Below are 15,464 nucleotides of genomic sequence, written 5' to 3'. Positions count from 1 at the left end.
AGTACTGCTTTCATGCTTGGCTCACCCCCCAGCCCGCTGGTCCAACAGCTGCAGTAGAGGAGGAGATAGGTGGAAAACTGCAGGACCCCAAAATCCACCTCTTGGGCTGCAGAGTGGCAACAGCAGCAGCAAACCCTCAGGTCCAATCACACGCCAATGGGCACCACCACCAGCCTTATGGACCATGGTGAAGTTAGCACAGCATCTGATCTCAGGGACAGGGCACCCATGGAGCCACAGCAGCTCATCCTGCCCTGTGCAGCTCCCCTCGGATGAGATGGATCGCTGGCAGCTGCCAGCCTGGGGGAGAGGCACTCCCCAGCTAGGGTGGCCAGATCCAGATGTCCTGATTTTATAGGGCCAGTCCCGATATTTGGGGCTTTGTCTTATATAGGCACCAATTACCCCCACCTAGAGTGACCAGACAGAAAGTGTGTAAAATCAGGACAGGGATGGGAGGGGGAGGGGGTGTAAAAGGAGCCTATATAAGAAGAAGACCCCAAAATTGGGACTGTCCCCAAAATAGGGATATCTGCTCACCCTACCCCAATCCTGACTTTTCACACATCTGGCTAACCCCAGCCAAACCCTGTGTGACATTCCAATTCTGGCTGCCTGCCCAGGGAGTGAGTTACTTTCACTTTCATTTCTCAGCAAGCAGCCAGCCAGCCTCTCTTCCCCTCCCAGCACTTCACCCAACCCAGCCCTGACGGAGGGGAGGGAGGAGAGAGAGAGGGGTGCTCCTGGGGAGGAGGGAGAAAGGAGGGGGTGCTCCGTGGGGCAGGGGGAAGAAGAATGGATGTTATGGGAGACAACAAAGGATACCGGTTCCAGAGCCACAGAGCCTGCCTCACCTGACCTCAGCCGGGGGGAAAGAGTCACACTCACAGGTGAGCTCCTTCCCCAACCCCCACCCCCTCCCCTTCCCAGAGACCCCAGCAGCCAATCCCATTCCTCAGACTGTGCTGCATTCGGCTCTCTCTAGGACCCAGCAGCCCTGCTTCTACACTGTCTAGGCTGCCTGGAGAGTGGTGCCCCCAGGGAGAGTGAGGCCCTACACGGCTGCCTATTCTGCGTATGCCTAAGGACGGCCCTGCCCATAATACCTTAGCAATTGAGCTTCCTTTTAACACTGTAAGTCTCACGTTCCTGTCTTTTGAAAAAAACATAACACTGTATAAATCGACCAACAAAGGCTCTCACAATGCTTTACAAATATTACTTAAAGAAGCCTCAACAAAACCCTGAGGTAAAGGTAAGGAAGGAAAATTATTAAGATGTGCTCTAGACACATACATATATGAATACATGTGGGTGACATTTTCAAAAGTGCCTAGGGGTTTTCAGTGCCCAACTTGACACACCTTAAAGAGGCCTAATTTTCAAAAAGTGTGGTGCACTCTGGATCCTTTAAGAGAGCCCAAATTGGGCATCCAAAACCACTTGTCACTTTTGGACATTTAAGCAGTGTGTGTGTTTTTACATACACTCATGTTCTCTAACTAGAGGGTAAGAAGAAGCAACCCTGTTATTTAGATTGTTTAACACTTTCCTTTATTAAAAAATTACCATTTTTAAGAGCTGTAACTTCTCCCTAGTTTGCAGCAGGACATTGAAATTTGGCAATGAGAAGACCTGAACTCAGGAAAGTGTCCTTTGCAGTCCCCACAGTAAATCTATTCAGATTTAACCACATTGTAAACTGCTGAAAAAGATGCCATTGCCCACTTGTGTTTTGCTTAGTAGAGATTACAAGAAGCTGGCTGCTAAATTCCCTCAACATGCCATCAGCACCATGCATCTACTGCCCTGGTTTCTTACTTCAGCGTGCAAAGCACACAAAACTGCTCCAGAAAGTTCACAGACAAAATGGATCCTCCTCCTCCTCAAAATGGACCCTTCTCATCCTCCTCTCCCTGCTACTTTCCCCTTTGGTCTAAGGAAAACACACTGGGTTTGGATCCAGGAGACAGTTAGTGCAAATCTCATTTCTTCTATTGACTAGTAATAATTGTGGGCCCTACACAACCCTCATTAATGAGCAAGGCACCATACTCCACTGAGAGGTTACACAAATGGGAATAAAACTCTAAGCAAATCTCAGACACCTGTCCTCAATCACCTAGCCACACTACCTCTCAGAAAGAATCTGCCAGATCTATGCACATGGCTCTTGGGTTTGCAAAATGCATATACATAACTCTGTCTTTCAGAGTTATGCATTTTTTTCTAGTGGCTGGTCCACAGGAGATAACAGTCTAATCCTACTGCCAGCTATTGTGGTTAACCTTTTAGTTCAAGTTTTAGAGATCTGTGATACAGTGCTGCAGGTGTAGGGTTTTCATCCTGCAGACAGCACATGATGGGTAGGGATGCAGTATACCTGCACATAATAAAAATTACTTTTTCCCTTTTTCTTTATATAAAAAGACCATTTAAGAGATTAGATACAAAAATCCAAATGATGTTATTAAAATTGTAAAGCACTCAAATGTTAGAAAATTCAAGAATTAAATTTGTCTTCATTTTGTGCCCTTTTGTGTATGCATTCACAGTCTTCAATTGCATGACCATACGATGGCATTATGCCAAGGATGAAGCCTGCTAGTTAAGCATTTCCAGTATGTCTTATTTTTCTGTACCTGAAGAAGAGTTCTCGGTAGCTCAAAAACTTGTATCTTCCACCAACAGAAGTTAGTCCAATAACTTCACCCACCTTGTCTCTCTCTTTAAAATGGAAAGTCAGAGTAAAAGGAAGTGGGGTGTCTGTATTTCAGACACACAAATTCCATCACCCATTCTAAAAGCTATTGAAACATAGCGGCCTGCTCCAATTAGTGAATGAAGACTGTTTTCACTACTGTGACCATGGCTTTTTTCCCCATTGGGGTAAATACATAAGTCTTCTCTATGACACAAATACACTTGCATTATGACACTTTTGGAGAAAAATACAGGAAGAAGAGGTCTGGGCAGTGCCAAGTATCCTCACTCACTAAAATGCAAAATATGTAAAGACACAGTTCTATCAATCATGTCATCCATGCTGGGAATGCCATTCTTTTTTTTTCCCCACAGAGTTACTGCATCACATGAAGGTGGCAAAAAAAATAATAATAATAATAATCACCCAGTTGTTTTTATTCGCCCCAATAACACAAAGTGTGCCAAAAATCAGTATGGCTTGTGCATTTTGATACCATGATCCTAATACATGAAATCCTGGTGGCATGATGCCATTTTCACAAGTAAGACTATGGGTAAGATCCTCACCCATGATCCAGAAAAGCCTTTACACTGGGTAAAAGGTCTGGAGCAGCATGAAAGGACATTAAAAGCCTGGATATCTCCAGGGGAGGATTCCTCCAGTGCCGAAACTGTGGAGACAGCCGTAAGGCTGCCTTCCAAGGACTCCTTTGCAGGCCCTAGTGTAGGGAGTATTCTGCAGACAGGATTTGGGGCAGGGGGGGATGAGTGGGTTTGCAGCATGCAGGCAGTGCCGCACTATGAGGCAGGTTGGGGACAATCCTACAGTTTAGACAGGCCCTCACAGCTGTCTGTTACATCAAAATCCATGAAACAGTCCAAGATGGGAAGGGCACAAAGGTGGCTTCTTAAAGCCACCATAGCCCACCTCCCTTAATCTGTAAATTCTGTACCACGCCTCTGGAAGGTGCAGCTCAGAATCTCACCCAATGAAGAGCAATAAAGAACCACTACTCTACCATGCACCAGATTCCATGCTGTTATAATCACACACCCTGCAACAGTAAGTGTAACAAAGGCATTCCCAAGTGGGAGGGGAGAAGAAGGAAGAAAAAGAAAGCAGCATGAAGGGGGAGGGGCAGGCAAGTGGGATCAATACAAAACAAAGCAGTTCTGGGATTCTGAGCACATCAGTATTTAGGGGTATTCCACTATAGCTTCTTTAGTTACTCCGTATAAGCAACCATGCATTTCCCCCAGGCATGTACGCACCCCCAGATGCTTTGTTATGTTATATAACACTATAGGAGCATTCCCATTTTACTAGAACGTTTCAGGTTTACAATTCAGTTTTTTATATTCGAGAAGAAAGAGGGCTATCTGCAATTGTTCTAATCTTTACCCTGCCAAAGGTAAGGGAATACTGAAGTATTAACAGAATAGGGAAAATACGATTCCAGTAATATTTCACGGGGGGGTGAAGGGGAGTGCATTTTACTGTTACTGTTCTGTGCTGCACCAGAGTCCATTAAAACAATATTAAATTTGTAGAAACTAATTTTAAGACTGCACATTCTATTTGTCAAATTATGGAGTTTAACTGGGCTACTGGCAGTGCCTATTTGTTGCAGCTAAATTAGCAACCTTTACTTCATGTTTCATTGCCATTTCCCGTTTAGATTTTTGTTGTGGCTGTTACAGTTTATGAGGTATTATTGATATAAGCAGCTTACACTAGGTGTTATTCATGCAAAATGATGTACTTACTTGAGGTATAAAAACAAATGCGTTATCTTTGAGTGCAAGATACTGTAAAGGTATCATCTGCTCTGACCCTTTCACCCATGAGGCTCCCTTTTGCAGGATCAGAGCCAGAGAGAGTTACACCTACCATACCAGGATAGTTCACCAAGGCCCTGGGGTAGATTAACCCACTAACTAAATATAAGGCAGAATTCCCTAAATTATATTCAGAAGAGACAGGAGAAAGAGAAGAGAAAAAAAAAACCAGTCCTTACTCCCACACCTGCAATCTATACAACACACAAATCAGACTCAAAGTTAAGATGCAAACACAAAATGCTTTCAGTCTTGCCAGAAAGAATGACAGGAATGCATAACAACTGCTGGGGATACCCATATGTAATAATAAAGCAGCACCACCACCTCCTCCTCCTCCTCCCCTCATATGGCCCAACTCACCTTTGCATCAGGTTGATTCTGGGAGAGGAATTGTGCCTTTCTATAGTGCTTCTTGCTCAATGTTTAAGAGGCAGCCACCTGGGCACAGTTCCCTATTCTACTTCTTTGGTGACCAACCAGCAACCCAATTTTCCCCAAACCCATCTTTTAGGCCGTTGCAAACAGTCTGCTTGACCCGTTAACCCCTTCCCACAGAGGGAACCAGGAAATCCCTGCTGGATGCTACTGCTTTTCCTTTAAACCTTGCTCAGACTGAGATGCCTCCACTCACGGTGGATTTGATTTAAATCATGCTTTAAATCACTAGTCAGGAAGACTTGATTTAATCATGGTTTTCTACATAAAAGTGCATTGTTGTTGGTTGTTATAATCTTAATACATATTCTTCACAACTCAGAGATAGATGTAGGGTTCATTTTTAGAAGGTACACACTATACATTTTTAAACAGTGATTTATTTTGAAAACTTTTCAGATTAGTTTTACAGCTATATCAGAACATGAATGATTGTTTGGTTATTTCACTTACCAAAGGTAATTGAAGCAGATATTTATGAAGTCACTGGGAAGTGAACTATTTCCAATTCAACAGCATTAATATTTGGAGGATTTTCTTGCCATGCTGTATTAGGAGGAGAACATCACCACGCAGACATTTAAATTATTTTATTTAACTAAAATAATGTTAAGTATTCTGGATTTTTTTCTTCAACAGCAAACATATAATATCGCTTCGCACATGTACCTCCAGACTTCTTCTACTTGTCCAGTTCTATTCCGCCTCAACAATCTACTATTCATTGAACATTTTGAGACTTTGCACTTTTAGAGAGAGGTAAGGTATTGACTCTGTGTACACAAATTTGCAGAGGGACAATAGAGCTGAGGTCTGTTATTTCTCATCTCTGTATATTATTTATTTTAAAACATTTTTGCTGTTAACAAGCATGTTACTTCATATTACCACAAACCCACAGTTTGAGATCTGCAAAACTAAGCATCTCTGATAGTATTGTCTAAACTGAGCACTGAGTCCCATTGGGTAGACAGAAAGATTAACTTAAATAAGCTATACAGAAGCCTGTGAAACCCTATAAAATAGGGTTCCTAATCCATGAACTATTGGAACTCATGTACAAAACTTTTCTTAAACATTACATAAATATATTGTCACATATTATAGAATTAGAATTTATAATTCCTACTCCATGATGAGATATCTTTGAGCTATAATATATCTTAATTAAGACTATATTTAGATTTTTTCCTCAAAAAACATTTTGTCAAACAAATCCAATTTAAATTAAAAAAATCAGATTTGTTTTTAATTAAAAAAAAAAATCATTGATGTTTATCCTGCCCCCACTTCAGTGGGGTTTTCCACAATACACTATTGCATTTTAGGATATTTCGGGATCAGAGCAAGTTTTCAAGAACTAGCAGTAGTGCTACCTAGCAGGAAATTCCCAAGTTCTTCTGCAAAATACATTACCCACATTTTACCAGCACCCTGAATTTTGAGGAAGGGGAATGTAGGCCCCTTCAAACAAACAAACCAAACCAGACTGGATAAACGGAACTGCAGTCTGCTTCTCCACACCCCAAGAGAGATAAAAATGGAGCACACCAGCCAAGGTACTCCTGAAGATGTTAGTGGTTTGGGTGGGTAAAAAGACAAAGGTCCTCTCTTCAGAAGACACTATGAGGTGTGGAAAAGTTCCTTCTCTGCCTTAATGGGTCCTGCACTTTTTGGCGGATTTGCTCGCCTCAGAGATTCACGGCAGCCTTCAGTTTGGCCACTTTTGCTAGCGGCTCAAATTTGCCGTTCACTCAGCTAACCTCATCACTGGCCAGCATGGGGAAAAGGAAGGAGAACAATCCCCGCAGTCTCTGCTGATCCACCTAGTGGGTCGGAGAACAAGCCAGGGACCTTCCCCTCTGGTGGGACCCACAGTCCAGGTCAACTCCGCTTGTATCCAATGGGTGTGATGGGGAGAATCCGGGCCCACCTTCTACTCCGGGTTGCAGCCCAGGGCCCTGTGGATCACAGCTATCTACAGTGCTTCCTGTAACAGCTGTGTGACAGCTACAACTCCCTGGGCTACTTCTCCATGGCCGCCTCCCAGCACCTTCTTTATCCTCACCTCAGGACCTTCCTCCTGATGCCAGATAGAATTTGTACTCTTCAGTCCTCCAGCAGCACACCCTGTCACTTCCCACTCCTTGCATGCCCCTCAGTGACTGAAGTGAGGTCCTTTTTAAACTAGCTGCCCTGATTAGCCTGCCTGCCTTACTGGTTCCAGCAAGTTCCTGATTGTTTCCTTACCCAGGGAAAAGGGACCTGCTTAATCTGGGGCTAATATATCTGTCATCTTCTATCACTCTCCTGTAGCCATCGGGCTCAACCCTGTCACAGGGATAACTGTGGAACTTGAGCCTGTTGGAAACTGGGTACAGCAGGAGGGCCTGGTCTTGGCCCAAGCTTCTCCAGGGTCACCAAAACAAAGACTCACACAACAATTGAAACACACCATCTTTTTTTAGGGTTCAGATTTTGTGGTGAAAGTTCAGCACAGCTCTAGTCAGAACCTGCAATACTGGCAAGAGCTTGAGGTTTTGTAAGCAGGTGTGAGGAATCAGGAAATAGGATTGAGAAGAGAGCATTACTGGTAGTCTGTTGTAGGGTGTCTTTCCTCTGAAATATTGCTGGAGCCAAAACATTTTTTATTCAGCACAATACATTGAATTGAGATAAATCTACATACATTGTACTATCAACAACAGTGTGGTGAAGGAGCCAAAGTAAAAATATGCTTGCACTAACAATTTTGTGATATCCATGTCACAGCAGATCAGCCATTTGAGAATATGCAACAGACAGAGAAGACACGTGCTCCTGCTCGCAATAGCAGTTATTTCAATGCAAACTCCCCCTTCCCCTGGTGGAAAGAGAATTTAGTGTTCAAGAAATAATACCGACACCCCTTTCCTGTACTGACAATACAGTTTAGTGTTCTAAAATATTTAATTCTAGACTATTATTTGCAATTCACTGTTAAGGGTTAAAACAGAAACAAAAAATAGGACAGAGCAGATACGGTAATAAAAGGGTGACATTTTTAAGGTGTTTGAAAGTACATGCCCTTTGCTGAGATTTCACCAGGACAGTTTAGCTAGGGAAAAAGTGCAATGAAGTTTCACAAGAAAAAACCTTCTCCATCATGAAAACTAAATATTATGGAAAATAGGGTGTATTAATTCCATGATTCAGCTGCCACAGAATCCACCTCCACTGCAGAACTGTGCTCTGGAGCCAGAGCTTGCATTAAAAAAATTATATTATCTTAAGTTTGGGAAGTTTATCTTTAGTTCACATTTGGAAGAGTTAATATATGCAGCGCTGTCTTCCAGAATCTGCAGGTTCAGAAAAATAGCTCTAAGAAAGGGGTAAAGTTCCATGAACCTCATGGGATGTTAATGCTGCCACTGAATATATCATCAGAATTCCAACTCAAATATTCTGAATTAACTAAGACTGCATCTAACTGGCATATATAAACATATGTGTTTGTAAGGAAAAACAAATGTTCCACAATAATAGTACCATACAGTCTATTTCTTATGGTACATGAACAGGTATAGCTTGTTGGCCAAGTTCATTAGCAATGGAAATCTGGAGTTAATCAGCTTCGTTTTCACCCTGCAGTTACAGGGAATAATAATTAAAGATTATTTTAGAAGACGAAAACTTTATTTACATTTATATATTTATAACTCTTCTTAGGTTGCCACACTAACAAAAACAAAGGCATTCAGAGAGCTGTTAAGATAATAACAAGATTGGGCTCTGATTATCTGTTAGATGTTGGTTCAGGTAGTCATTTTAAGATCTAGCAAAAAAAGAAGGGGAAATATCTATAGACCACCTATCCTAAGTGTTAGATATAAGAGAAATTAAAGAATATTTTCACAAAGATTTCTGGAGTGGTAATTCACAAAGATCCTGATCCTGATAGATTGTAATGCCACACGGAACTACTATGATCATTTCATCCGGCCTAGTATCCTTCCACTGCCTCTATAAGTAATACAGAATCAGCTCCTACATGATCATAAAATGCATTCTATGCCTAATATTTAAATAGGGCACCTGAGTCTCTATTGCTTTGTATTTTGTATAGTCATTTACAAGTGCCATGCAAAATGAGCACAAGAGTGAGTATAAAATGCTGATTTCAGCGCGTTTTAACACCACTTTATACTGGTTTTGCACAGGTATAAATGACTGTGCAAGGCAGCAGAGAATCAGGCCCCAGATACATAAGCCCAGAGCAATTCTTACATTTGTTTTGGTTAAAATGGAAAATGGGATATAGTGAGAAATAGAAATAGTGACCATAATCTGATTAAGTGTGTAATTAAGACTAAACTGTGAGATCAATAAAGCGAAAGATAAGGAAGTTATTTTTCAGCACAGTATGTTGAGGGGAATATAGGAAATCTGGTGGAAATCTAATGGCATAAAGTAACAGATGGTAGACACCCACGGGGCATGAAATATGTTTGAAGATTATTGGCTGAATAGCATTATTAAGAGTATATGCTATCTAGCAATATACTATGAATCAACTTATGATGTACAGAGTTAGGTCTTAAAAATACTATCTTCCAATTTATAACACACTTTAAAAAAAAAGAGGCAAGCTCAAACAAATGGGAGAAATTTAAAAGGAAAGCAACACAAATGACTAAGCTTTGGGAAGTAAGGAAAAGGGAAGTTTAAGAGAACAGGGCATGTTTTGGCTAAAGAAAAGACTAAGGGGAAACAACTGCCTACAAATATGCCACAGGGGCCAATTAGATACACTAGTCAGCAAAGATGGAACAAGAAATAATGGGCTCAGTACAGAAGAAAATTTGGGTTATATATTAGGAAACATGTTGTAAGAACAGTTAGCCAACAGAACAAGGTACAAAGGGAGGTGTTAGAAACACCATCACCTTGGGTACCTAAAGCCTGCCAGGAATGCTTTAGGGATGGTTAGATCAATCCCGCCATGAAGAAAGGAGACAGGTTAGATGATCCATGGTATATCTTTTCCAATCCAAATGATACTATGGTGAATATATTTCAGCAGAAACTCTTCTGGAAGCTACTCCTTCCTATACAGTTTTAACTACACTAGGTTAAGGCCCACCAACTGAAGGCGGTCCCTCACACTCAAGCAGTACATTTGCCACACCCAATTGGATAATAGCAGGCTTGCTGTGCCAGTCTTTGCTGAGCCACTGGGAGTGATTCTGTGTCCCCTATCTGACAACAATTAACAAATTATAATTGTTCATATATCCAATCCATGTGTGGAACCACCTCAGTAAAATAAAACACTAAAAAAAAAATCCAGAAACTTTATGCAGACTTTACCAGTCCCAAAGGAGATGGGAACTGGTAATACACAGTTAATTGGAGTAGACACGAGCACAGGTTATCAATGTGGAATGACCATTAGCTGTTTATTTGTTTAGACTTATTTAAAACGTCTCCTCTTATTGCACACACAACATGCATTAAGAATACATTATATAGTTAGACCAATATTAAAATCCTACCTTTAAAAAAAAAAAAATCCTTCAATTAAAGTTCACCACCACTCCTTTTCTTCCACTTTGCCCTCCAACCCAGGAATAGAGAACAGCAAAACTTTGCAGTGTAACCTGAAGGCCAGCAAATTCTGGCTCCGATATACCAACAAGGTAAATTATTTCCAAAGGAAGGTGCATCTCATTGACAAAGCCCTGCCTCAGTCCCCCACCAATGTAAACTAGGGGACTGGTAACCTGAGCACCTCAGCTGATATCAGTTACCATGGTATCACACCAAATAGTCTCTGAAGTAATCAAGAACCAAACTGCTTAGGGCCGTAAATTAAAAACACCACCTTAGATTGCACCAGAAATGAAATGGAAGCCACTACAGAGCACAGATGTCTCATGCTCCCTGTAAAATATACCACTTATGTGAGAAGCTGCATTCTGCACCAGCTGGAGTTTCTCTGAGTAATCTTAAGGTGAAGCCCCATGGAGAAGTAATTGTCATCTCCAGATTGGATTACTGCAAAGGCAGGGGTAATAACTACAGTTAGGAAACAAGTGGATGCTGGGCCATCATAAAACAGCTCGGAAACTGAAGAAGAGTAAGCCAAAACGATGCTGACTTCAAAGCAGTTTTGGAAAGGGCATTGTCCTATGTCTGGCTAAGAAAGCAAGCAAGCAAGCAAGAACCCCTCTTGTACCCTATATCAGGAGAGGGGAAAGAGTTCTTGGATTTAGGCCGAGTTAATATGAAATAGGAACTGATGGTAAAGCTACCTTCTATCACGAGGCCTGGACTGATAGTACCCACTTGTGTATTTGAAAACTTGTTCTGTGCTTTCCTCCTTGGAGCTCCAATAAATTCCTTTTGTTCGTGTACAAAACATCTTGATTTAAGGACTCTTAAACCAACACCCACAATCTGTCAGAGAGAGCAGAAGCTCCCTCAATTAAGGAAACCAGCTATGGTCAGACAATGATCACCCCACACTTACTCAAAGGATGGAGCAGACATCAGTAGATGTCTTGGCATTCATCCATAGCACAATTTCCTACAGCTATTTCACTGATGATTCAAATCTAATTTTAACAAGCAAGCAAGCCTTCTACTGTCAGCAACCATTGTTCCAAGACAGAAGAAAAATATTTTAAACACATTTTCATGCCTTTCCACACCTATATTTTTATATTGTTTTGTATTCTTGGGGAGGAGCACAGGAAGGAGAAAAAAGAGAATTCTTCCTATTGTGGAGAGAAGCTAGCCATTTTAGCACTAACCAATACATAAATCATTTTAAATTCATTCCCTGAATCTTTGTATTAGAGGTGGTGCTGCTTAATTCCAGAATTAAATCTTTAAAGCACTCTGCTATCCTGAAATTTTCACTGAAGAAAGTACAAAGAAGCAACAGGTTGCTACGCCAATGGATCAGGTTCCAGAAATGTTTCCCCTATCCGAGGAATTAAGAGTCTTTTAATTAAATCATACAAAGCCAACATGTTAACATCCGTTAGTCAAATTTAGTTCTAAATGGGAGACTCTCATCCAGCTTTCAAACAAGTAAACAAACAAAAACAGAAAGTGCACATCTTTCTGTTGAGTTTGTGCACATCAGGGCAAACACAATGGGCTATGATGCTAAGCTGCAAAGAAACAAACAATCGATATGACCACACATTGTCCTATTTGTCAGACATGTTTCTGAGCTCAGATATGAGAGAGGCCAATAGATTCTTTTCTTTTTTACTTTTGACCATAGAAGAGAATAGCCTAGGTTTTTATGCCAACAAAAAAAAGTTTATATACAGTATTTATGGACAAAATAGGAACTGGATGATCATATGGCAAAAGTCAAAGTCTCGTCTATTGTACACCAACCTGATCATTAAGAACTAATAGGCATGGAGTGGTCACTAATCATCATCGGTTTTGAAGATTACTCAACAAAAATATTACACACATGGCCTGGGATTGTGTCTATACCCAGGGATAGTAAGATGATGTGGGTGGACAAGCCTTTCTGACAACGTCTATATGATTAGCCAAATTTGCTCTCAGTTGCAACACAAATCAAGTCAGTCATGTGGCATTTCCTGTTTATCTGTGGCATATTTTTTTTAAAAGATTAAGCTAAACAGAGATGTCATTAAAAGAAATGACATCCTTTGGTATTGACGTGATGAATTCCTATATTTAGAATGCATACTGCAGTGAGGTACTTCTACTATGCTATGGCAAATGTTTACTTTTTAGTGGAATCCACTGTATATTTAACTGTAAAACAGGTATAGAAAATACTACTTCTGTCAACATTGCCTAGTTAATAACATCTAAAAAACATAATGACATTCTCCAAAGCTAAGCAACGTCCACATTTCTGAATGGCAGCTATCAAAACATGAGGAATCAAGTGCTGTGTGTCCTCTCAGATAGACATTGTAGAACATCTGAGAGGTATTTCATCTGATCTCTTTTGTAAACTTGCATAGGTTCATATTCAACAGATTCTCCATCTAAAAAAACGCTCAATTTTTTTCGCTCTCTCCTCCCCTTAAGCGCCAAAGGATTTTTTCTTTTTTTTTCAAAAGCAGTAGCATTAATTAAACTTTGTATTAGAAGTGCCTGCAACATTACCAGACAACTTCCACAGTAAGTAAAAACTGAGAGAACAATTCTGTAAATCTGGAAACAATAAAATGTAATTGGTTTGGTTCGTATTTCCAAATTCTCTATATAAAGTAATAGCACCAAGCATTCAAGTAGTTATTTACATGGGCATATACTAAGAGGGGGATTCTCACCTAACAAGACATATACAAATGTCATACCTGCCATGGGATGCTTCAAGAGAAGCACCTGATAAATCCTGCATTCCAAGAGGTAGCTCTGCAATGCTCCCTGCCGTGTTACTAAACTTGGTTCTCAGCTTACTTATAGTACTTACAACACTATAGTTCTCACATAGGCCTGGTCTACACTATGCGTTTAAACTGATTTTAGCAGCATTAAACCAATTTAACACTACATCTGTCCACACAACGAGCCCCTTTATATCGATATAAAGGGCTCTTAAAACCGGTTTCTGTACTCCTCCCCGATGAGAGGAGTAGCACTGAAATCGGTATTACCATATCGGATTAGGGTTAGCGTGGCCGCAAATCGATGGTATTGGCCTCCGGGCGGTATCCCACAGTGCACCACTGTGACTACTCTGGAAAGCAATCTGAACTTGGATGCACTGGCCAGGAATACAGGAAAAGCCCCGCGAACTTTTGAATTTCATTTCCTATTTGCCCAGCGTGGAGCTCTGATCAGCACGGGTGGCCATGCAGTCCCAAATCCAAAAAGAGCTCCAGCATGGACCATACGGGAGACCCTGGATCTGATCACTGTATAGGGAGACAAATCTGTTCTATCAGAGCTCCGTTACAGAAGACGAAATGCCAGAGCATTTGAAAAAAATCTCCAGGCTATGATACAGAGTCCACAGCACAGTGCTGTGTGACAAGCGTAACGGAAACCCAAAGAATCAAATGGACGCTCATGGAGGAAGGGAGGGAGGACTGAGGACTCCAGCTATCCCACAGTCCCCACAGTCTCCGAAAAGTATTTGCATTCTTGGCTGAGCTCCCAATGCCTGTAGGGTCAAACACATTGTCCAGGGTGGTTCCGGGTGTATCTCGTCAATTTACCGCCCCCCTCCCGGGAAAGAAAAGGGAAAAAAATCATTTCTTGACTTTTTTCAGTGTCACCGTATGTTTACTGCATGCTGCTGGTAGACGCGGTGCCGCAGCACTGAAAAACAGCATCCTCTCCCCTCCCTTCCCCAGTGGCAGACGGTACAGTGCAGAAGGACTGGTAGCTGTCCTTATCATCCCATGAGTGCTCCTGGCTGGCCTCAGGTGAGGTGGACCGGGGGTGCCTGGGTAAAAATAGGAATGACTCCAGGTTATTCCTGGCAGAAGGTACAGAACAACTGGTAACCGTCCTCATCATAGCAACTGGGGGCTGAGCTCCATCAGCCCCCCCCCCTTTCATGTCTAAAGAAAAGATTCTGTACTGCCTGGACTATCATAGCAGCGGGATGCTGGGCTCCTCTCCCCTCTACCATTTAATGTCCTGCCTGGACTATCATAGCAGCTGAAGGCTGCCTCCCCCTCATTTTATCTCACTAAAAAGTCAGTGTTTCTTATTCCTGCATTCTTTATTACTTCATCATACAAATGGGAGAACCCTGCAATGGTAGCCCAGGAGGGTTGGGGGAGGAGGGAAGCAACAGATGGGGTTGTTGCAGGGGCACCCCCCGTGAATGGCATGCAGCTCATCATTTCTGCGGGATCTGACACAGAGCAGCTGTGCTCTCTGGTACACTGGCTCTCTAGTACACTTGCCCCATATTCTAGGCAGGACTGACTCTATTTTTAGATAAACCATAAAGGAGGGGAGGGAATGACCCGGGGGGTCATTCCCATTTTTGTCTTTGCGCCCCCGGCCGACCTCAGCGAAGGTCAGCCAGGAGCACCTATGACATCAGCAGATGGTACAGAATAATTGATAACTGTCATCTCATCACCAATTTACAATGGCACAGCAGATGGTACAGAATGACTGGTAACCGTCTCTGCTACCTTGCAAAGGCAAATGAATGCTGCTGTGTAGCACTGCAGTACCGCCTCTGTCAGCGGCATCCAGTACACATACGGTGACAGTGACAAAAGGCAAAACGGACTCCATGGTTGCCATGCTATGGCGCCTGCCAGGGCAATCCAGGGAAAAAGGGCGCGAAATTATTGTCTGCCGTTGCTTTCACGGAAGAAGGAATGAGTGACAACATTTACCCAGAATCACCTGCGACACTGTTTTTGCACCATCATGCATTGGGATCTCAACCCAGAATTCCAATGGGCGGGGGAGACTGCAGGAACTATGGGATAGCTACGAGATAGCTACCCACAGTGCAACGC

The 15,464-nt window shown here is 42.0% G+C and overlaps 1 protein-coding gene and 1 long non-coding RNA gene across 12 annotated transcripts in view; one reads left to right on the top strand and one right to left on the bottom strand.

Moving 5' to 3' along the window:
* Positions 1–15,464, bottom strand: part of TBL1X (transducin beta like 1 X-linked) — a 274,926-nt gene that overhangs the window by 165,041 nt on the left and 94,421 nt on the right. The window lies entirely within an intron of this gene.
* The window catches only part of LOC115656133, a 31,261-nt gene that overhangs the window by 2,377 nt on the left and 13,420 nt on the right, over positions 1–15,464 (top strand). For 2 of the 6 annotated variants that reach the window (XR_004001587.1, XR_004001582.1), the window contains exon 1: positions 1,026–1,134. This is a non-coding gene — a long non-coding RNA (uncharacterized LOC115656133). Of the gene's footprint in view, positions 1–847; positions 891–1,025; positions 1,135–5,622; positions 5,743–15,464 lie in introns of those variants that run through there. The other 4 variants (XR_004001584.1, XR_004001586.1, XR_004001585.1 and 1 more) reach the window with 4 other exon arrangements.

This window comes from Gopherus evgoodei, chromosome 1 (genome assembly GCF_007399415.2).
Source record: "Gopherus evgoodei ecotype Sinaloan lineage chromosome 1, rGopEvg1_v1.p, whole genome shotgun sequence".
In the NCBI taxonomy this organism is placed as follows: Eukaryota; Metazoa; Chordata; order Testudines; family Testudinidae; genus Gopherus; species Gopherus evgoodei.
This window is presented reverse-complemented; position numbering and strand designations above follow the sequence as displayed.